At 46.3% G+C, this 23,048-nt stretch overlaps 1 non-coding gene across 1 annotated transcript; it reads right to left on the reverse strand.

The window, feature by feature from the left end:
- Nucleotides 1–8,948: 8,948 nt before the first annotated feature.
- Nucleotides 8,949–9,022, reverse strand: trnad-guc (transfer RNA aspartic acid (anticodon GUC)). The gene has a single exon. It is a non-coding gene; the product is annotated as a tRNA-Asp (tRNA).
- Between the last annotated feature and the right edge of the window lie 14,026 nt (nt 9,023–23,048).

Genomic DNA, 23,048 nt, shown 5'->3' on the forward strand with positions numbered 1-23,048 from the left:
GATCTCCGTTGTTCCTCATAACGTAAAATCATTGCAGTGCAATCAGTTCTCTTAACCATGAATAGAAACGCATCGCTTTCTGTAGGCTTGTGGCGCAACGGTAGCATATTTGATTCAAGCTCCAACAATTATGTGTTCAAACCACACCAGGCTCACTGCAGTCAACTATATCCCAAGAAAGGAGTATGCTCGCGGGTATGTGTTGAGCCAAGTCTGCTTCCTGGGCACTTTCGATCACACATGAAGCTTTGCTGTCAGTTTGATTTGTGGATACTGTGTCAGGGAGGTGCTGCGCCCGTTGTTTGGGTAAATGCTCAGCTTTCCCCAGTATGAGAAGTAAAACATGAACTGTTCTATCAGGGGATTTAAACACTGCCGCCTCCCTGTGGGCAGCCACTTCGTTCGGTTGGTGACAGCACGGATATGAATAACATTATTCCGATATTTTTACAACATAATCTAGAGACTCCCAGCTTTATGTTTCAATATATCAGGAGAGTGACAGCGAGTTCAGATAGAAATATTTCCCACCAACAGCAAATTCTTTCCTCTCACTGGACACAGTTAAAATTATCTTTATTCAACAGAAGGAGCGGAAATTACAGTCTGACGGCCCCTCTCCACATTAACGGTGAGCCTGAATTTTATAAACGGTGTCAGTAAAATCCAGTGGCGGACATTGATTTGGTTCAATCGTTTTTTTTGCCAAGCGTAATTCACCGAGAGGATGCTGCTGTGTGAAACAGCGTGGGGAATTACTGCAGGGCCTCCTGCGCATGGAACACACCGCAACTGATGTGTTTCACCTTCACCAGTTTATTCCTATATCGGAGAAAAGAGGTTTTATGATTCGGATCATAGCAGCCAGACAGAGAACAGGAGAAGAGCACTCAGCCCTTCACAGGCTTGTCACCACAGCTGGGTCACCGTGGCCTGTGTATCAGAATGGGACATTTATTTGCATCTACTGACTGGAAGCACAACAAATTGGAGTGCTGGTGGGACTATCACACAGGAGAAAACGGCTTTGACCTATCAGCTGGAGCAGCTCCCAATGCGCAACTCCGCTCACCTTCACTGAATAACTGTAAACAAATTACTCAGTGATTCAAAGGAATACTCCGTTTTGAATCTGCATTGTGGCATGTACCTTCGAGAATGATGTCAAAACACCTTCATTGCTGTGATGGAGTATCCTGTTGGGCAGAATATATCCGTTGTCAAATTTCCCACGTGCTGTTGGTCCAACTCCGATTGGACTCAATATCACAAAATGAGTGACAGCGCAGACTGAGGCCGTGCAGCCCAACTTAGCTCTGCTGGCTCGAGACAATATATAAATAAGTGTCTCTGTGTGTATCATTCTGTCGCCCTCTCCCTGTAAATCTGCACATTGTTACATTGAACATGACCATTGAATTCCCTTTTGTGTCCATTGAATCTGCCTCTTTGTCACTGTCAAACAGGGATTTACTGACCCCACTCCCTGTGCGAAAACATTCTTCCTAATGTCACTTTTACTTTTCCGAATGACTTTAAATCTCTGCCAAATGGTTCTCGATCCTTTCATTCATGGGAGCATTTTCACTTCATTACTTCCTCTGTCTAGACCCCTGGTGACTTGGAAAACTTCAATCAGGCCAACGTTCAGCCTTCCGTTCAACAAAAGCTCCCAACTTTCCAATCTACCTTCACTGCTGTCATTCCTCATGCACGGCACCATTCACTTCAACCTGTTCAGCACTGTCTCCAATCACTTCACTTCCCGCTTCCTGAAATTTCCCCCTCAGAACTGAACAGTAATGCAGCTGGATGATTCGGATTGCGCGGGCGAACAATCTACAATTCTTGACTCCACTTTTCACAAATGATCCCTTCGCATAGCTCACTGCAATTGGAGCTCTGCCCCATCCTTCCTTCAGACAGTCCAATCTCGTTTCATTGAGAAATTTTGCACAAGGCAATTTAAGAAATGAGGGCTCGTTCGGGATTCCAACCCAGCATCTCTCGCCCGAGCGTGTAGCTGAAGACCCGAAGCGATATTCGCACTGCTAGACCAGCGAGCCAATGGCCGTTGAATTCCGTCTCTGCCCTGACCCCTGACACCCCAAGCGCCCTCCCCAGAAGCAGTTGAGACTTGCTCAGTGTGAAATACATTTGACATTGCTCCAAGAAATGCAAACAGCAAAGAGATTCCACAACATTTGCTTTTCATTCTGTCTCCCTGCGCCCAGGACGCTGCTGTTTGTCCCGTTCCCAGGAACCGGACTCTCTCCACTGGCGGATAATTAAACCATTTTGTTTCTAATTGCAAACTGTTCTGGGGAGGGCAGAGCCCATCCGCTCTTCTGCTCTCTCTCTATCACTTTGGATGGGAGACGTCAGTTCCACTAATGCGTAGGAAATTGGCAAGTTTTAAATACATTACAAAGGTCTGTCATCAAAGAGACAGAAAGATGCTGTGATGGCGGGACAGAGAGAAATGGACACCAGAAACTTTTCCCTCAGGTAAATTCATATGAGTGTATTTGTGTGCAGCTTGCTTGGTGTTCAGAATTCGTCTTCACACAGCAATCCTGCAGAAAGACCTTTCTAACACGGGCGTCTGTTTCTTTGCTGCGAACGGGCAGCAGTGAATATCTGAGCCCCAACTGTCCCAGATGAAGTTGAAAATGAGCCATTGTTTCTCCCTCAGCCGCTCTGTCCCAGAGACAGGGAGAGGGACGGCATCAACGTGTGACGTCATTCCGCCGAAGCCTGAAGCCGTTCAGTCCATCATTTCCATGTGACTCTGTGTCACTTGTATCTCTCCGAGATGATTCCCAATCGGTGATATGTGTCCTCATCATGGGAACTGTGTCTGTGTGGTGATGCTGCTTTCGAAATGCTGACCGTCCTGTCATTCACGTCTGAACCGGAGTGGGGAATTATTGCAGGGAATGAATACGACCGCAAATAATGTGGCTTTGTGGCTCAGTGGTTAACACTGCTGTCTCATAACGGGACCTGAATTCGGTCCTACCCGTGTGCGGCTTGTTTGTGTGGAGTTTGTTCAATCTCCCCGTGTCTGCGTGGGTTTCCTGCGGTGCTCCGGTTTCCTTCCACAGTCGAAAGATGTGCAGGTTAGGTGGACTGACCATGTTAAACTGCCCCATAGTGCCCAGAGGTCGGTAGGTGAGGCGCATCAGTCAGAAGTAAATGTCGGGTCTGGGTGGGTTACTCTTCGGAGGGTTGATAAGGACTTGTTGAGCAGGAGGGCCTGTTTCCACACTGTAGGGATTCGAATTCGAATTGTTTCAACTTCCCCAGCTCATTCCCATTTCAGAGAAGAGGTGTTAGGATTCAGTTCAGAGCAGACCGGCGGGAAACAACTCAAATCTCCACAAGAACGTCCCCTCAATTGTGTAAATTGGGCCAGCGTTTAGTGATATATTCAGCTCAGATGCTCGAAGATTTGGGAAGCAGAGGCAAAGGCAAGATATAGAACAGAGTACCGTTACAAAGGGAAGCAATAGCAGACGATAGTTTCGATCGAGGGACATGAACCCAGCACCCTCCCGCTGCGCCACTCTCCTTTCCCGCACGGAGTGTTTTCCATAGATCCCTTCAGCCTTTTGTCTGGCGTGTGGCATGCACCTTCGAGACTGGTGTCAAAGACCTCCACTGCTGTCGTGTAATATGATGTTGCGCAGACGTATGGAGGCTGTGAAAATATAAGCTGTTTTCTAAATTCCCACATTCTGTTTAACTCTGAATCATAACATGTGTCACAGCGTAGACGGAGGCCATGCGGCCCACCTTCGCTCTGCTGGTTCGACACCGTAAGTAAATGCGTGTCTCAATTCGTATCATTCTCTTCCCTTTTCCGTGTAAATCTGCGCATCTGAACATGACCACAAGCATTCCCCTCCTCAACAGAGAACAGGAGAAGACCACGCAGACCTCCACGAGTGTGTCACCTCAACTGTGCACATTGGGCCAGTTTCTCAATGTGAAATATTTATGTTGAGTTTTTTGGGAAGCAGATGAGAAGGCGAGGTGCAGAACAGGGCACCCTTAGACGGGTAAGCTGCTAAAGACGACGTTACGTGAATAGGAGAGAATAGGACATGGCGGATTTCTGGTCCTAAAGTCATGGAACTCGATATTGAAGACAGGGGGCATGTAGGGTCCTCAAGTGGAAAATGAGGCGTTGTTCTTCCATCTGGAGCTGAGCTTTGCATGTCTGAGACAGAGAAGTTGGCCAGGGAACAGGGTGGCGTGTTAAAGTGGCGGCAACCAGAAGCTCAGGGCCTTTTTTGCGGGCAGAATTGAGATGTTCTGCGAAACAGTCACCCAGTTTATGCTTCATGCTACTTTGGGGAAACTACACTGTGAGGAGCTAATGCAGTCGACTAGGTTGTGGCAAATGTGCAGGTAAAGTGGTGCCTCACCTGGCGGGTATGTTCGAGCCCTTGGATATTCAGGAGGGAGCAGGTAAATGGGCAGGTGTTACACATTCGGCGGTTACACGGGAAATTACCTTGGGACAATGGGAGGTGGGTGTGGGGTGTTGCGAGTGAAGGAAGAGTGGACCCGAGGTGTAACCCTGCCCACTTACCTCCTTTCATATATAAATCCGTGAAGTTGAAAGAACATTCCATCCAATGATTCAGTACCACGTGACTCACGAACTAATTCATATTCATGTTCCGGGGCCAGCATCATTATTGTGTCACAGCAGCTGCAGGCATCAGCGGGGACTCACTCTATGACGTCACGGTACGGCTGGAAGCCCCCGGGACAGTTTATCAAAGAAACCTCCCTGTGGGTCAGGGCAACCCTGCATCGGGAAGCACTGAGATGGCCAACCACAACCAGTTAACATGGGGAACACATCTCCACATTCCGCAGCCTCGAGGCAAACTTCCCGTCCTTCTACTTAAAGTTCAAGAGCCCTCAGACCGAAATTCCCCAGGTACGTTTGGAAGAACTTTTTCCAGGTGTTCGCAAAGTACATCTATGAGCAATTTGTTAAAGTTTGAATTTTGCGAGTGTTGAAATTATGTGCTTTTGAGTGAAATCGCAGTTCGAAAAAACAGAATGTGGGAATTTAGACAGAGTTTTTATCTGCGCATCGGCGATATGTCTGCGGGTGCATGATGGGAGCATCACCCAGAATGGAAACCATCTCTCCTATTCAGTCAATGTCCTCTTTAGCAGCTTTCCCGTATAACGGCGCACTGTTCTGCACCTCGCCTACTCATCTGCTTCCCAAAACACTTCGACATAAATATTTCACATTGATATACTGGCCCAATGTGCACATTTGAGATGACACACTCGTGGAGGTCTGCGTGGTCTTCTCCTGTTCTCTGTTGAGGAGGGCAATGCTTGTTACTGGTCACTCAAGTGTCAGAGAAAAGTTTCGAACCAAAACGGTTTAATTTTCTGCCAGTAGAAAGGGTCCGGTTCCTGGAGACGGCATAAACGGAAGCAGGGAGACAGAATGAGAAGCAGCTGTTCTGGAAATTGTTTGTCTGACCCCATTAAAAGCACACAACCCAAACCAAGGAGGAGTAGCTAACACACCGCCCCTGGGTGGGCTCGAAGCACCAACTTTTCAGTTAACAGCCGAATGCGCTGGCAACTGCACCACCCAGACAGGCAAAAGACCATCGCTTAGGGCAGGCTATTAATGAATTCAAATCTGAAGCATGCCCCACCTAGAATTACAATTGTGATCTATCGGTCTTAATTTTCACAAATACAGCCTGGGACATTCATTGTGGACACACTGGGGACAGTCTGATTTCACTCTCTGCAACACATCCATGTCAAGAGGAACGAGCTTTCTTACGCCGGGGCCGTCGCCCTTCGCGCCTTTCAGTATTTTGCCTGTTCCCGAGTTCTCTCCTTGGCTCGCAGGGGAGAAGGGGTTTGAATTCCTGATGTGCAGGAACGACAATTCTTTTAATGTCTCAGATCAGTTCATGTGCCGAGAACATCAGAGTCAACCTCCCGGCCTCTTCAACAAGGGGACGGTGTCTGGACTGTCTCTGCTCAATCGGACCGGTCATCTTTCATTCTCCTCTAAATCCGCTTCCCAAAGTGTTTCTAAAGGTTCACAAAGCTGGAGACTGGGACTTTTGTTTTGCTTCATGAACATTTGAACATTTTTCCATTTCCTAACTGACAATATTTTGCCAAAATCTCTTTCAATTGTACGCCTTGCCTCATGTCCATGGATGAGGAATTTTGCATTTTGGGGAGACATTCCCAAGGTGGAGAATGTCCGCTTTGGAGCAAAGAAGGATAACTGGAGATTTCCTGGGGCTGTTGGTCATGATGGGAGAAGAAGCGGTGAGAATGGGTAGATTAATGATCAGAAGAACCAATTGCCACTGACCAGAGTCAGTTACCAGAGGACAGGGATTGAAGTTCTTGAATGAAAAGCAGCACTTGTGCCGAATAAACACAGAGAATACTGCAGAAAGCCAACGGGTCGAGCAGCATCTGTGGAAAGGGAAACAGAGCTGACGTTGTGAGTCTGGTACGTTGTTTGTTCAGAACCCGAGTTTCCTGCATGGCAATCAATTCCCAGACATGAGAAAACGGGGTTTTATTGAGACGCGTTTTGTGAAGTTTGAGCGATAATGCAACCAACAGGAAGTCATTTAAAATCGCCAGCGAAGAAAGCATAGCCAGCAGGTTACCACCCTGGGCGGGGAAGCCCCAAAGGATCTCTACGCCAACACCTTAAGTGTTCGGCCACAACTACACGCCCAAAGTTGTGGTCTTAACTTTCTCATGGAATAGTTCGAACAGGAAAGGTGAGTATTGGGATTGTCCTGTTCGCGCCATAGCCCAAACGTTTCCTGTTCCCCTGGATTTGATCAGGACAGAGGAGGCTGATGGGAGATCGAATTGAACTACACACATTGATGAGAGATAGAGCGGCTGGGAAGGATCCATTCCCATGCGTAGAGAGATTAATAATCAGGGCCGAAAATAAGGGGCCACTTCAAGAAATTTGGGGTTCATTCAGCAAAGCTAATGTATGACTGTTCACAGAAAATTGTGATGAAAGTCTCTCGAGTTATTTTGATGAGAAGTGTTGATGATGCTAATACAATCGATAGGATGAACGTAGATTGCTAAATGTATTTGGTGACAGTTCTGTTCTAGCCCTGTGAGCGAAACCTGGATCTGAAGGAGTAGTAGGGACATTAACAACATCGATTTGATTTTGGACACGTGACAAGAAACAGAGCCATCATGAACAGTTGGCTTTTGAACTGGAGAAGGTTTCTCGTGAAATTCGCTTGAGGCTTGAGGTATGCAAGGTCAAGATAATTTACGTAAAACACGGAAACGCTATCCTCATTAGCAGACAGTGAAAGGATTACAAGACACAAATTAAACATTTTCGACAAGTGATAGAGGGGACTGGGAAGATAAGTATTATAAACTGTGAACAGCAAAGTTCTGGAGCACAACACTTCCATTCAAAGTCCGAAAACATCCAGGTCCTGATTAATCAGATTGCATTGTGGTGCTTTTTTGCAAAACATCCACTTGCAATGTCCTACAAAAGAGTGACAAAACCCATCCCTGTCAGCCCAGGATAGAAAATCCGAAGGGATGAACGTTTGCTGATTTTCTGAAGATTCACAGAGCGTAGACTGGGTTTTGGTGATTGTTTCTTTTCCACTGCCAGGAGGCGCAGTGGTTGAGGCGTTGAGTTGGGGAGATAAAATGTGCCCGTGAGCAGCATGTGGGGCTATTTCAGCTTCCCCTCATCTGACTGCGCTGTGAGTTGACTCCGATGTTCTCAGGGACATTTACTGACGCGAGACAGTGAAAGGATTCTCATTCCCGCAGATCGGGAATTCAAACCGTATGCCGGCTTCAGGACAATGAGAGGATTAATTGGGGTGTGTGAAGAAGCTGTGAGCTGCATTTCAAACAGGTAGGTGGAGTCAGATGCATCATCCATTGCGCCCCGGTCCTGTGCGTATCTCACGCCACCATGCTGCAGATTTCTGACGTTAACACGGACATGCGCAGCAATGGGTTCATTCACAATGTGAACAACCAAAGATAATCACCGTCACTGATTCCCTTCCACAGGCCCAACTTTGTGAAGCAGTATCTTTCACTGGCAAAGGAAACACCCTTGTCCTCAGGTGCCTGCTTCATTTCGATCACGATTTCAAGCACCTCACTCTTCTCGTCTCATTTGCAAACACTTTGCTCAGAGCCTCAAAAGAAGCTCTGCAGGTATCGGCTTGTTCCACCCGAACAGGCAGTGGGTTGCAGATTCCCACCAGTCCCAATTTGAGTGAAATATTATTCCCTCTCCACTGATTTGAATCTTAAAGAAGAAGCCGGGGAGCAAGCTCCCTTTCTTTTCGACGACATTTCTCATTTTGTACTCGGCAGGGTTCACACCTGCGTGGGGAAACCGCAATGGATTTCATGTACATTGCATTAAACACTCGGCCCACGAATACAGAATCACACTGACAGCTTGACTTCCCAGGTCTGTCTGCCTGTGGAGCTGAGAAAGAGTGAATCATCGCAGAGTTTGTTTGAATCCAATCACTTCACAGTGATTCGAAAGGGTTAAATATCGGCACTTGGTGTTTGCAGATATTTAGGTGTTTCACCCCAAAAGATGAAATGAACTTTCAGTTAGAAATTGCAGGAGGAACTCAGCAGGTCAGGCAAAATCTGTGGAAAGAGAATCAGAGGCAACATTTCAAAATTCTATTTTCACCGACAGGTCCTGTCAAACCTGCCGAGTTTCTCTTTTGGTCTGGTCTTCTCAGCATACGCAATCCCTGACGTGAGACATCAATTCAATTCCGAAACCCCTTTATGGAGAAGAACTCCGTTTGGGGAACATTTTCCTGACCCCATTAAACGCGCACAGCTTCGAAGCCAAAGAAGGGCAGCGAACACACCGCCCCTGGGTGGGCTCGAACCACCAACCTTGCGGTTGACAGCCGAACGCGCTGACCAATTGCGCCACAGAGACAGGCGCTGTCGTGGGCTGCATCATCGCTTAGTGATTTTATAATTCAGCCTCCCCGCCTAGAATTACAATTGTCGTCTATCAGTTTTACTTTTCCATAATCAAGCCTGGGAGATGTGTTGTGGAGATACCGGGGACAGCCTGCAGACACATCCATGTCACGAGCAACTAGCTTTCTTACTCCGGGGCCGTCGCACTTCCAGCCTTTCAGTGTTTTGCCTGTTCCCGAGTTCTCTCCTTGGCTCGCAGGGGAGAAGGGGTTTGAATTCCTGATGTGCAGGAACGACAATTCTTTCAATGTCTCAGATCAGTTCATGTGCCGAGAACATCAGAGTCAACCTCCCGGCCTCTTCAACAAGGGGACGGTGTCTGGACTGTCTCTGCTCAATCGGACCGGTCATCTTTCATTCTCCTCTAAATCCGCTTCCCAAAGTGTTTCTAAAGGTTCACAAAGCTGGAGACTTGGATTTCTGTTTTGCTTCATGAACATTTGAACATTTTTCCATTTCCTAACTGACAATATTTTGCCAAAATCTCTTCCAATTGTACGCCTTGCCTCATGTCCATGGATGAGGAATTTCCATTCTGGGGAGACATTCCCAAGGTGGAGAATGTTCGCTTTGGAGCAAAGAAGGATAACTGGAGATTTCCTGGGGCTGTTGGTCATGATGGGAGAAGAAGCGGTGGGAATGGGCAGTTTAATGATCAGAAGAGCCAATTGCCACTGACCAGAGTCAGTTACCAGAGGACAGGGATTGAAGTTCTTGAATGAAAAGCAGCACTTGTGCCTAATAAACACAGAGAATACTGCAGAAAGCCAACGGGTCGAGCAGCATCTGTGGAAAGGCAAACAGAGCTGACGTTGTGAGTCTGGTACGTTGTTTGTTCAGAACCCGAGTTTCCTGCATGGCAATCAATTCCCAGACATGAGAAAACGGGTCTTTATTGAGACGGGTTTTGTGAAGTTTGAGCGATAATGCAACCAACAGGAAGTCATTTAAAATCGCCAGCGAAGAAAGCATAGCCAGCAGGTTCCCACCCTGGTCGGGGGAGCCCCAAAGGATCTCTACGCCTACACCTTACGTGTTCGGCCACAACTACACGCCCAAAGTTGTGCTCTAAACTTTCTCATGGAATAGTTCTAACAGGAAAGGTGAGTATTGGGATTGTCCTGTCCGCGCCATAGCCCCAACGGTTCCTGTTCCCCTGGATTTGATCAGGACAGAGGAGGCTGATGGGAGATCGAATTGAACTAAACATATTGATGAGAGATAGAGCGGCTGGGAAGGATCCATTCCCATGCGTAGAGAGATTAATAATCAGGACCGAAAATAAGGAGCCACTTCAAGAAATTTGGGGTTCATTCAGCAAAGCTAATGTATGACTGTTCACAGAAAATTGTGATGAAAGTCTCTCGAGTTATTTTGATGAGAAGCGTTGATGATGAGAATACAATCGATCGGATGAACGTAGATTGGTAAATGTATTTGGTGACAGTTCTGTTCTAGCCCTGTGAGCGAAACCTGGATCTGAATGAGTATAAGGGACATTAACAACATCGATCTGAAATTGGACACGTGACAAGAAACAGAGCCATCATGAACAGTTGGCTTTTGAACTGGAGAAGGTTTTTCGTGAAATTCGCTTGAGGCTTGAGGTATGCAAGGTCAAGATAATTTAGGTAAAACACGGAAACGCTATCCTCATTAGCAGACAGTGAAAGGATTACAAGACACAAATTAAACATTTTCGACAAGTGATACAGGGGACTGGGAAGATAAGTATTATAAACTGTGAACAGCAAAGTTCTGGAGCACAACACTTACATTCAAAGACCGAAAACATCCAGGACCTGATCAATCAGATTGCATTGTGGTGCTTTTTTTGCAAAACATCCACTTGCAATGTACTACAAAAGAGTGACAAAACCCATCCCTGTCAGCCCAGGATAGAAAATCCGAAGGGATGAACGTTGCAGATTTTCTGAAGATTCACAGAGGTTAGACTGGGTTTTGGTGATTGTTTCTTTTCCACTGCCCGGAGCCGCAGTGGTTGAGGTGTTGAGTTGGGGAGAATAAAATGTGCCCGTGAGTAGCATGTGGGGCTATTTCAGCTTCCCCTCATCTGACTGCGCTGTGAGTTGACTCAGATGTTCTCAGGGACATTTACTGACGCGAGACAGTGAAAGGATTCTCATTCCCGCAGATCGGGAATTCAAACCGTATGCCGGCTTCAGGACAATGAGAAAGATTAATTGGGGTGTGTGAAGAAGCTTTGAGCTGCATTTCAAACAGGTAGTTGGAGTCAGATGCATCATCCATTGCGCCCCGGCCCTGTGCGGATCCAATGCCACCATGCTGCAGAGTTCTGATGTTAACACGGACATGCGCAGCAATGGGTTCATTCACAAGGTGACAAACCAAAGATAATCACCGTCACTGATTCCCTTCCACAGGCCCAACTTTGTGAAGCAGTATCTTTCACTGGCAAAGGAAACACCCTTGTCCTCAGGTGCCTGCTTCATTTCGATCACGATTTCAAGCACCTCACTGTTCTAGTCTCATTTCCAAACACTTTGCTCATAGCCTCAAAAGAAGCTCTGCGGGTATCTGCTTGTTCCACCCGAACAGGCAGTGGGTTGCAGATTCCCACCAGTCCCAATTTGAGTGAAATATTTTTCCCCCTCCACTGATTTGAATCTTAAAGAAGAAGCCGGGGAGCAAGCTCCCTTTCTTTTCGACGACATTTCTCATTTTGTACTCGGAAGGGTTCACACCTTCGTGGGGAAACCGCAATGGATTTCAAGTCCATCGCATTAACCACTCGGCCCACGAATACAGAACCACACTGACACATTGACTTCCCAGGTCTGTCTGCCTGTGGAGCTGAGAAAGAGTGAATCATCGCAGAGTTTGTTTGAATCCAATCACTTCACAGTGATTCGAAAGGGTTAAATATCGGCACATGGTGTTTGCAGATATTTAGGTGTTTCACCCCAAATGATGAAATGAACTTTCAGTTAGAAATTGCAGGAGGAACTCAGCAGGTCAGGCAACATCTGTGGAAAGAGAATCAGAGGCAACATTTCAAAATTGTGTTTTCTCCGACAGGTACTGTCAAACCTGCCGAGTTTCTCTTTTGGTCTCGTCTTCTGGTCTCGTCTTCTCAGCAGACGCAGTCCCTTCCGTTCGACATTAATTCAATTCAGAAGCCCCTTTGTGGAGAAGATTTCCGTTTGGGGAACATTTTCCTGACCCCATTAAAAGCGCACAGCTTCGAAGCCAAAGAAGGGCAGCGAGCACGCCGCCCCTCAGTGAGCTCGAACGACCAACCTTTCTGTTAATAACCAAACGCGCTGACCAATTGCACCATAGAGACAGCTGTAGACGCGGCCTGCACCATCACTTAATGAATTTATAATTCAGCCTCTCGGCCAGGAATTACATTTGTCGTCTATCTGTTTTACTTTTACATAATCAAGCCTGGGAGATATGTTGTGGAGATACCGGCGACAGTCTGCAGACACATCCATGTCACGAGGAACTAGCTTTCTTACTCCGGGGCTGTCGCCCTTCCAGCCTTTCAGTGTTTTGCATGTTCCCGAGTTCTCTCATTGGCTCGCAGGGGAGAAGGGGTTTGAATTCCTGGTGTGCAAGAACGACAATTCTTTCAATGTCTCAGATCAGTTCATGTGCCGAGAACATCAGAGTCAACCTCCCGGCCTCTTCAACAAGGGGACGGTGTCTGGACTGTCTCTGCTCAATCGGATCGGTCATCTTTCATTCTTCTCTAAATCCGCTTCGCAAAGTGTTTCTAAAGGTTCACAAAGCTGGATACTGGGATTTCTGTTTTGCTTCATGAACATTTGCACATTTTTTCCATTTCCTAACTAACAATATTTTGCCAAATTCTCTTCCCTTGCCTCATGTCCAGGGATGAGGAATTTCCATTCTGGGGAGACATTCCCAAGGTTGAGAATGTTCGCTTTGGAGCAAAGAAGGATAACTGGAGATTTCCTGGGGCTGTTGGTCATGATTGGAGAAGAAGCGGTGGGAATGGGCAGATTAATGATCAGAAGAACCAATTGCCACTGACCAGAGTCAGTTACCTGAGGACAGGGATTGAAGTTCTTGAATGAAAAGCAGCACTTGTGCCGAATAAACATAGTGAATACTGCAGAAAGCCAACAGGTCGAGCAGCATCTGTGGAAAGGGAAACAGAGCTGACGTTGTGAGTCTGGTACGTTGTTTGTTCAGAAGCCGAGTTTCCTGCATGGCAATCAATTCCCAGACATGAGAAAACGGGACTTTACTGAGACGGGTTATGTTAAGTTTGAGCGATAATGCAACCAACATGAAGTCATTTAAAATCGCCAGCGAAGAAAGCAGAGCCAGCAGGTTACCACCCTGGGCGGGGAGCCCCAAAGGATCTCTACGCCAACACCTTAAGTGTTCGGCCACAACTACACGCCCAAAGTTGTGCTCTAAACATTCTCATGGAATAGTTCTAACAGGAAAGGTGAGTATTGGGATTGTCCTGTCTGCGCCATAGCCCCAACGTTTCCTGTTCCCCTGGATTTGATCAGGACAGAGGAGGCTGATGGGAGATCGAATTGAACTAAACACATTGATGAGAGATAGAGCGGCTGGGAAGGATCCATTCCCATGCGTAGAGAGATTAATAATCAGGGCCGAAAATAGGGAGCCACTTCAAGAAATTTGGGGTTCATTCAGCAAAGCTAATGTAGAACTGTTCACAGAAAATTGTGATGAAAGTCTCTCGAGTTATTTTGATGAGAAGTGTTGATGATGCTAATACAATCGATAGGATGAACGTAGACTGGTAAATGTATTTGGTAACAGTCCTCGTTATCGCATCGCCCTCTTGTTTAATTGATTCGACCCTCCTCATCTCTATGTACCGGAATTGCTCCCCAGCCTATGTCGCAACTCTGTAACAAAATGCGTAAAAATTACTTAGTAAATCCTGAGTACCAGATCAAGTGACAATGCAGTGGTTCCATGAGCGTTGAAAGTAACATAAATCATACCATGGCAACGATTGCTATGAGTTAATCTCGGTGACCAAATTTCTTAATTTTTTCCTCGAAATGAATCACATCTTACTCATTTCAGTGTTCTTTAATATGGACTGGTATTAATTCCCATAGCACTTGGCCGTTCTAATTCTGTGATTGAGCCATTTATTGGCCTCGATGCATGAGTAGAATCTGTCAATTTTCAAGTGCCACCGTTAAGCAACACCTACAAACTTGTCTCCCGTTCACTCTCAGCTTTCCCTCATAACCGAGCAGCGGGGACAGTAAGAAAACGAACAGGAGTAAAACTCAGTTTGAATATGATTCGATTGCCAGTTGAAGAAAGAGCGAATTTTCCGCACAAAAAGCAAAGTTTCACGGGAACATTGCATAATATGGATGTCAAACTCACGACCTCAGAATAAAAATCTTTTGTTCTACTCCTGAGGTATTCGAACATATAGTCAGGGTGTGACCAGTTCTTTTATCAAGGCAAAATAACTTTGTAAAATTTACGAAAATAAATACATTTATCAGCAGAAGCCCACAGCTCCAATGCTTTCTGCTCAAAACTCAGGAAAATCATTAAGACTCCACTTCCTTTTTGCTTCTTTCTCAATGCTAACATCCAGTTTTTTCCGTTTCTCTTCTTGAATGTAAAGTTGTTTGTCTTTTTTTTTGACTTTTATTGAAAGCAAATTCGCTTCAATATCAACAAAACTATCAGGCAAACCTGACACACAAACAGCCACTCGCTGCCACATATCCCCAATTCTCACTTTCAGATTTGCAAAGGTCTATAAAATAAAGTAAGCAGTTGAGCCCGTTTAGAATGTAGATGACTGACTTTTATGGGCGACTCGCTTGTGCCTTTGCCAACGCCGCTCGCAGGTTTTGTGATCAGGCCATAATCTCCCTCAGTTTCGCTGAGCCTGTGCTCGGTTCATTGGGAGATTCGGCCCGGGTTGCAGTCGACCCCGACTAAAGTTGCATTGTTGCTTTTCACTGGCAGCAGAAGATTGGAGATTATAGGACCAGAACATTGCTGCTTTTCTATTTTTTCTTGTGTCGTTCCATCTGGGACTGAGGAAAGCGAATCATTATCAGAAAACCAAGAACATTAAGTTTCTAAGGATTCAAGTGCAGGAATTCAATCAGTCATCTGTTCTGTGACTGTGTTTGTCCGAATATTGGTATAAGATGCCTGGGTGTGTCTGTATTCGATATTTCAAGAACAAATAACTGGAGAATATTTTCTTGCAGATTGTGTCCCCAATAACAGGCCGGAAATGTGCAATAAGGAAACAGTTAAGATTATACGAACATAGGAATATGAGTAGGCCATTTAGCCCCTCAAGTGTGTTCCAACGTTCAAAGAAATCATGACTGATCAGAGGCCTAACTCCATTTATCTGTCTTTGGCCCATGTCCCATAATACCTTCCCTGAACAAAAAAAAATCTGTTTCGGATTTAAAGCTGACAAATGATCCTGTACCCACTGCCGTTTATGTAGAATATTTCCAAACCTCTGACAAACTCAATGTGTAGAAGTGCTTCTGAACATGTACCCTGAAAAGTCTCGCCCTAATTCTATAATTTTGCTCCATTTCGACTTACAACTATTTTGGTGAACAGCCGGACTTGCTGACTAAATGCACCAAAGAGTCTGAGATGTAAAAAGTCAGTAAGATCACGAAACCCGAGTGTTAGCGAATTCCAGCTTCAGACTACAATTACTGAAATAGCAATTGTCCTTTATCAGTGTGACTTTAACAAAATAAAGGCGGGGACATTCATTGTAAACAGTCTGACCACAGACACTGCAGACACACCCATGTCATAGAAACCACCCCTGTTTGGGGATACAAACAGAGTGGTATGGCAGCCTGTCTGCAATTTCGTTCGTTTCACTTGCATTTTCACTTTTGTCTCGCTTTAGAAACACGAACTGACTGAGCAGAATACAGTCTTTCTCAGCCGTAATCATACGGTGCTTTTAAAGCACTATCACTGCTTTAAGTATTGGTCGCGTAATTCGGGAACGAGGTTTAGAAGCCGATGGCTCTCACCGTGTTCAAACTTTACCAAATGTCTGCAGAAATAATTAGCCAACATCGGGAAAAAGTGTTTCCAGACATTCCTGAGGAATTTCGGGGTTTGATAGGCCTTGAACTTAAGTGGAAGGAAGGGAAGCCCCGATGCATGGGCTGCCTGACCCTCTTTAAAAAAACTGTCACCAGAATTTCCAGCCGCAACACGACGTCATAGGACATGCCCAGTGATGGCATGCAGCTATTGTGACGCAATAATGATGCTGGCCCCAGGAACATGAATATCTATTCGGCATGGGTCACGTGGTACTGAATCCAAAAAATAGTTTTCAGAACATCTGCTTCTCATTCTGTCTCCCAGGACCCGGGCGGGTCTCCACTGGCGGATAATTACACCATTCTGTTTTTAAATTTGGCTCGAACACCCGAGTGGCCAGGGACAAGCATTACCCTCCTCAACAAAGGGGACAGAGATAAGAAGAACACCACCCTGAACTCCACAAGTGTGTAACCTCAACTTTCGACATTGGGCCAGTGTATCATTGTGATGATATTTAGCTCACATCTTCAAACAATTGTTGGGGTAGCGGGTGAGGAGGGAAAGCTGCAAAAGATGATACTGAGCGGATAGCAGAGGATGGCTTCTACCCATCAACCTCCGGTTCTGGGCCCAACATGGTCCCGCTGCAGCACTCTGCTATGCTACGCTACAGCCTTTCAGATAAGTTTTCAGCTTTTCATCTGGCGTGTGACATGCACGTTCGAGATTGATGCCAAAAGATCTTCACTACTCTCATGAAATGTGCTGTTGCGAAGATGTATCGCTGTTGTGCAAATATTAACGTTGTCTAAATTATAACATTCTGCTTTTCGAACTGTGATTTCTCTCAGCACTACACACTTTCAAAAATCACCAAGTTCAAACGTAAAAAACAGTGCCCACAGAAAGAATTAGCCATCTCAATGTTTCCCAATGCAGGGCTGCCTGACCCTCAGGGAGGTGTCTTTGATAAACTGTGTCCAAGCATTCCAGCCGCATGTCATTTGGCATGCACGATGACGGCCTGCAGCTATTGTGACACAATAATGATGCAGGCCCCTGGAACATGAATATGAATTAGCCGTGGGTCACGTGGTAGTGAATCATTCAAACGGATGTTATTCCGTGTCCAGGGATTTATTTGAGGGATGAGGTAAATGGGCAAGAGTTACACCTGGGGTTCACTCTTCCTTCACTCCCATCACCCGCCCATCGCCCCATTTCACTTTGTCCTGCAACGGCCGAAATCGGAACACCTGCCTGTTTCCCCCACCCTCCTCAGTATTCAAGGGCCCGAACATACCTTCGACGTGAAGCAACAGTTTACCTGCACATTCTACAGCCAAGACTACTGCATTCGCTGCTCACAATGTGGTCTCGTCAACACTGGAGAAACGAAGCGGAAACTGGATGACTGCTTCGCAGAACATCTCGGTTCTGCCCGCAAAAAGGCCCTGAGCTTCCAGTTGCCTGCCACTTCAGCACACCACCCTGTTCCCTGTCCAGCATCTCTGTCTCAGGCTTGTTGCAGTGTTCCAGCAGAACAATTTTACACTTGGGGCACTACAGTCGTCCTCAATATTGAATTCAATAATTTTAGAGCCTGAACTTCCCCACATCTTAGCCCCGACCACGCACACAAGGCCTTGCTATCACGTAGTCTGCCATTGCACACCACCGATTATTAGCCACGAACAGTTTTCTTTAACAGCTCCCAGACAGATCGCTATCAACTCCTTTGTCTGTCCAACCAATCTTGTCTCACTTTGGGCTCTATCCCTATCTATCATTTACTCCGCCCGCCTTCCTCCCACCCTTCCATCTGCATATTAACCGACATTTTCCTAATCATCACCAGCTCTGTGGAAGGGTCACCGGATTCTGCTTCACAGAAGCTACCAGACATGCTGAGCTTTTCCAGCAACTACTCTTTTTGTTTCTGATATACAGCATCCGCAGTTTTTATTCAGAAAGAGTTGCAAATTTGTTTGAGAGACAGATTGAGAGAGTGAGTGAGACAGAACAGCCATGAACCGTTGGCCTCCGTTCTCAATCATAACATAAAATCATTGCAGTACGATCACTTCCCTCAAACCTGCGTAGTGTGGGCTTGTGACGCAACGGGAGCGCGTCTATCTACTACTTACAACGTTGTGCGTTCAAATCTCATCAAGCTCAGTGGGGCGCAATTTCTGCTCCTTCAACTCAAGAAGATTCCACACAACTTTCAACTATGATTCTATGGAAGGAGCAAAGCTTTCTTTTTGGTTCCTGTTTGAATATGAGTTTCAGCATCAGTGGGACTGATTGAGTGACCCGACTGTTGCAGAGCACAGAGTGTGGAGCCTGAAAAAGTGATACGGACTGGAAATAGGAATTCACAGCGGGGAGGGGCTGTACACACGTTTGTGTGCAGCTGAAGCTTCGGCCATGGAGAAACCCGAGGAATCCCGCCCCGCTGAGAAACCATGGAAATGTGGCGACTGCGGGAAGGGTTTCCATGTCCCATCTGTCCTGGCGGCTCATCAGTGCAATCACACTGGGAAGAGGCCGTTCTCCAGTCCCGGGCGGGCGAAGGGCTTTACTTGCTCCTGTGTCCTGCTGGCCCACCAGCATATACACACTGGTGAGAGGACGTTTTACTGCTCCGTATGTGGGAAAGTGTTCACTTGGGTGAACAACTTCCAGACCCACCAACGATTCTACACAGGAGAGAGGTTCTTCAGTTGCCATGAGTGCCGGAAGGCTTTCAGCAATTCCTCAGAGCTGCTGAATCACCAGCGAGTCCACATGGGGGAGAGGCCATTCAGCCGCCCAGAGTGTGGGAAGGTCTTCAGCGATTCCTCCAGGCTGCTGGCCCATCAGCAGTTCCACAAAGGGGAAGAAGCCCTTCAGCTGCCCATAATGCGGGAAAGCTTACAGCAATTCCTCTGATCTGTTGTCCAACCGGCGGGTCCACACCAGGGAAAGGCCATTCAACTACCCCGAGTGCGGGAAGGGGTACAGTCGCTTCTCCAAACTGCTGGCCCACCAATGGGTCCACACTGGGAGAGGCCGTTTGCCTGCCCCGCCTGCGGGTGGAGGTTCACATTGTCCTGCAATTTGTGGAGGCATCAACAGGGGCACCAGCGCACCCATCAATCATATTCCACCAGTGACGCTGCAGTGGGTCACCCCCAGGGCTGAACCTCCTGCCCATTCTGACTGAGAGTCAGTGGTCGTTTTTAATTTTGTGCTGGATTCAACCACCCCCACCCACCCCAACCCCAGCCCACCCTATGGTGGCTCAGCGATGGCACGGTGATTCAGTGGTTAGCACCACTACCCCACTGTGCTGACCTGGTTCATTTCTACCCTGTGATTGACAGTCTGTGTGTAGCTTGCATGATACACCCCCACGTCTGTATGGGTTACCTCCGAGTGCTCTGGTTTCCTCCCACAGTCTAAAGATGTGCAGTTTAGGATGGATTGGCTCATCGAAATTGTCCCATAGTGTTGAGGGGTGTGTAGGTATGGTGCATTAGTCAGGGTTTAAATGTAGAGGAATAGGGATAGGGAAATGGGTCTGGCTGGGTTACTCTGCGGAGGGCCAGTGTGGACTTGTTCGACCAAAGGACCTGTTTCCATGCTGTAGGGAATCTAATCTAATCGAGAAAAAAAAATCCTCGTAGCGATACAGTTTAAATATGCCGAGTTGGACAAAGTATCCCATCAAACTTGAGAGAAAACCAGAGTTGAAGAAGTCGGAAGTCACACGACACCATGTTACAGTGCAACAAATTTACTTGAAATCACAAGCTTTAGGAGCATTGCTCTTTCATGAGTGCTGCTCCTTCATCATTTCATCTGGCGCCGTGTGACTTCTGACCTTATCCACTCCAATTCAACACCAGCACCTCTGCATTAGAGTTGACGAATGAGATTGGATTTTATTCGGCCTGATTTAGTGAGATGTTCATTTGGAAACTCTAAGTGTTGGACCGACAAAGAGACGTGAATCATAGAGTCCTACAGCAGGAGACAGGCCCTTCGTCCCAACATGGTCCATGCTGACCAAACTGTCCATCAACACTAAGCCCATTTCCCTGCACTTGGCCCATTTTCTTCCATACCTTTCCTATCCACGTATTTGTCCAAAAGCCTTTTAAATGTTGTTAATGTACCCTCCTCAACCACTTCTGCTGGCAGTTCATTCCATATGTGTACCACCATCTGCGTTAAAAAGTTGCCCCTCACATTCCCTTTTATTCTATCTCCTCTCACCTTAAACTGAAGCCCTCGAGCCCTCAATTCCCCAACCCCTGGGAGATTGAGTGCATTCACCCTCTCCATGTCTCTCATGATCTCTTCACTTCGATAAGGCCCCATCCCCCCTCAATCTCTAATGCTCTAAATAAAAACGTCTTAGCTTGTCCAACCTCTCCCTTTTACTCAGACCCTTGAGTCCTGAGTATGTATCTTTGTATATGTCTTCAGCACTATTCCAAGTTTAATAACATTTTTGTCATAACAAGGTGATCAAAATTGATGACAATACTCCAAATGCAGCCTCATCAAAATCCGGATCAACTGCAACATAACTTGCCAACGTCTCTCCTCAATGCCCTGACTGATGAAGGCCAGTGTGCTTATAGCCTTCTTCACTGCCCTGTATCCCTGTTTTGTTGGAAATATAGGACCTAATCCAAACTGGATAATCTGGCTGGGAGGAAAGGAAACCACTTACTTTCTTGAGACAAGTCTCCCAGAGAGAACTTGCTGACTGACTGTCTGATCGACCGAGCCTCACAGGGCCCCACTGCCCTCAGTTATCTGGAGGGAGTCCACACATTTGCCTCAGGTGGTGCTTGAAACCTTTATCATCTTTGGGAAGGATCCCCATTCATTCACTGCTATGGAGTCATGCAGCCTGGAAACAGACCCTTCAGACCAACCAGTCTATGATCACCAACTAAACTAGTGCCACCCATCTGCTCCTGGCCTGTATCCAGTTTGCCAATAGTTTTGTTCATTTGTTCACCCTGAGACTTGGATAAATAAATTGCTGATTGTTGATTTTATCGTGTTGGGGATTTATTTTTATCACTAGAGCAGGCGACACTACTTATCATGCTAATTTTACAGATTATAGGGCGATGCGCTCCTCTGGGTGTTTCGGTTTGAGATCTAGGGTAGTGGTGTCAGCCTTTGCTTTATAAGAGTATTGACGTGATGTCCTGCTGAATGCAATGGAGTCAATATTAATCCCAGCCTCTAGCTGTGGTTGTGGGTGAATTGCCTTAATTTGGCTCCTGACTCAGAAACTGCACATAGAATCAACTGCTGAAACAATGATTTACACTTTATTGTATGTAGCAACCAAAAATAAAACCTCTCAAGTAACCAAGTTCAACCTCACCCTCAACTTGACTATCACCCAATCGATGGCAGAATTTTACTGAGTTTCCACCGATACATCTGTCTCTGGAAGTGTCCAGGGATTCACTGCAGTGTTGTTCTTCCAAGTACTGCTGCTGCATCTTTTTGGAGTTAAATTCTGGTGGAGATTCCTCACTTTCAAATCTGTGGTGTGACAATTCTTCAGATTCTAATACCACCTCCCCACACTTCTGGAGATCTCAGGTCTTATCCTCGAGGTTTAGCGGTTTGTTTGAAACAGCCTGTCCTGCAGTAAACTCCATTATGTTAGGGTCTTCTTTCCACAGACAGACTTAATTGTCCTTTTTCATGAGGTTATTAAATACTTATCGCAGCTCGTTGTTTTGCGTCCTTCTTCCCCGGGATGGTTAACTAGCAGAAATTAGGTCATTTAGCCCATTGAGTCTGCTCCATTATTCAATCATGGCTGATAAGTTTATTAACCCAAACTCCCCGTAACCCTTGATACTGTAGAATGATTGTATGGTGGACCAGACTCAATGGGCTGAATGGCCTAATTTCTGTTTCTGAGGTCTTATGATGTAACAGTTTCTCAGTGGCCCTTTTGTTTCTTGGTCCAGAAAGAGTTATTGCTGACTCAGGCAGTTTGGAAAGTTCTGGAGTTTACAGGACCGCACCACATTTCTCTCTGCCTCCTCCTGGGATATTGGTAATTCCCAAGATCCCTTGGTATCCCTGAAAACAATCAATGTGTCTGGAAATCTCTGCTGCTGCTCTGGAACAGAAGGATTATGGGGAGAAAATTCAGAAATCTGATGTGCAAAGGAACTATGGAGTTCTACTCCAGGATTCTCTCAAGGTAAACTTGCAGGTGGAGTCACTAGTTGGGGAGGCAAATGCAATGATGACATTTATTTTGATTAGACTTGAATATAAAAGCAGGGATGTACTTCTGAGGCTCTGTAAGGCTCCGGTCAGGCCACAATTGGAGTACTGAATGCAGTTTTGCCGTAAATATTTCAGGAAGGATAGCCCTTGAACACGTTCAGAGAAGGTTCTTGAGAATGGCCCAGGAATGAAAGATCAAACATATGAAGAACATCCTATGATCTTATGATATGCTGATGTGTGGAGGGTTTGGGGATAGGGGTGGGGGGAGATGAAGAGAAAAAAAATAGGGTGAAGCTGGATAGAGACGAAGGAAATATAAGATTTGTATGATAAATGGCAGAACTCATAGCAGCACTAGCATACAGAAGGATTTGGGCATATAGATCCGTGGAAGTGGTAATGCAGGTGGGTACGGTGGTCAAGAAGAAACACAGCACGCTTCCTTAAGTGTAAGAGTTGGCGAGTTATGTTACAGCTATTTATTCTGGTCACATTCGGAAGACTACGTGCAGTTCTGGTCGCCAAACTACCGGAAGGGTGTGGATGATCTGGCAGAGGGTGCAGACAAGGTTCACCAGGACATTGCCAGGTCTGAAGGGCTCTTATTATGAGGAGATGTGGCATAAACC

The sequence above is a fragment of the Chiloscyllium punctatum genome, chromosome 36 (assembly GCF_047496795.1).
Source record: "Chiloscyllium punctatum isolate Juve2018m chromosome 36, sChiPun1.3, whole genome shotgun sequence".
Classification (NCBI taxonomy): Eukaryota; Metazoa; Chordata; class Chondrichthyes; order Orectolobiformes; family Hemiscylliidae; genus Chiloscyllium; species Chiloscyllium punctatum.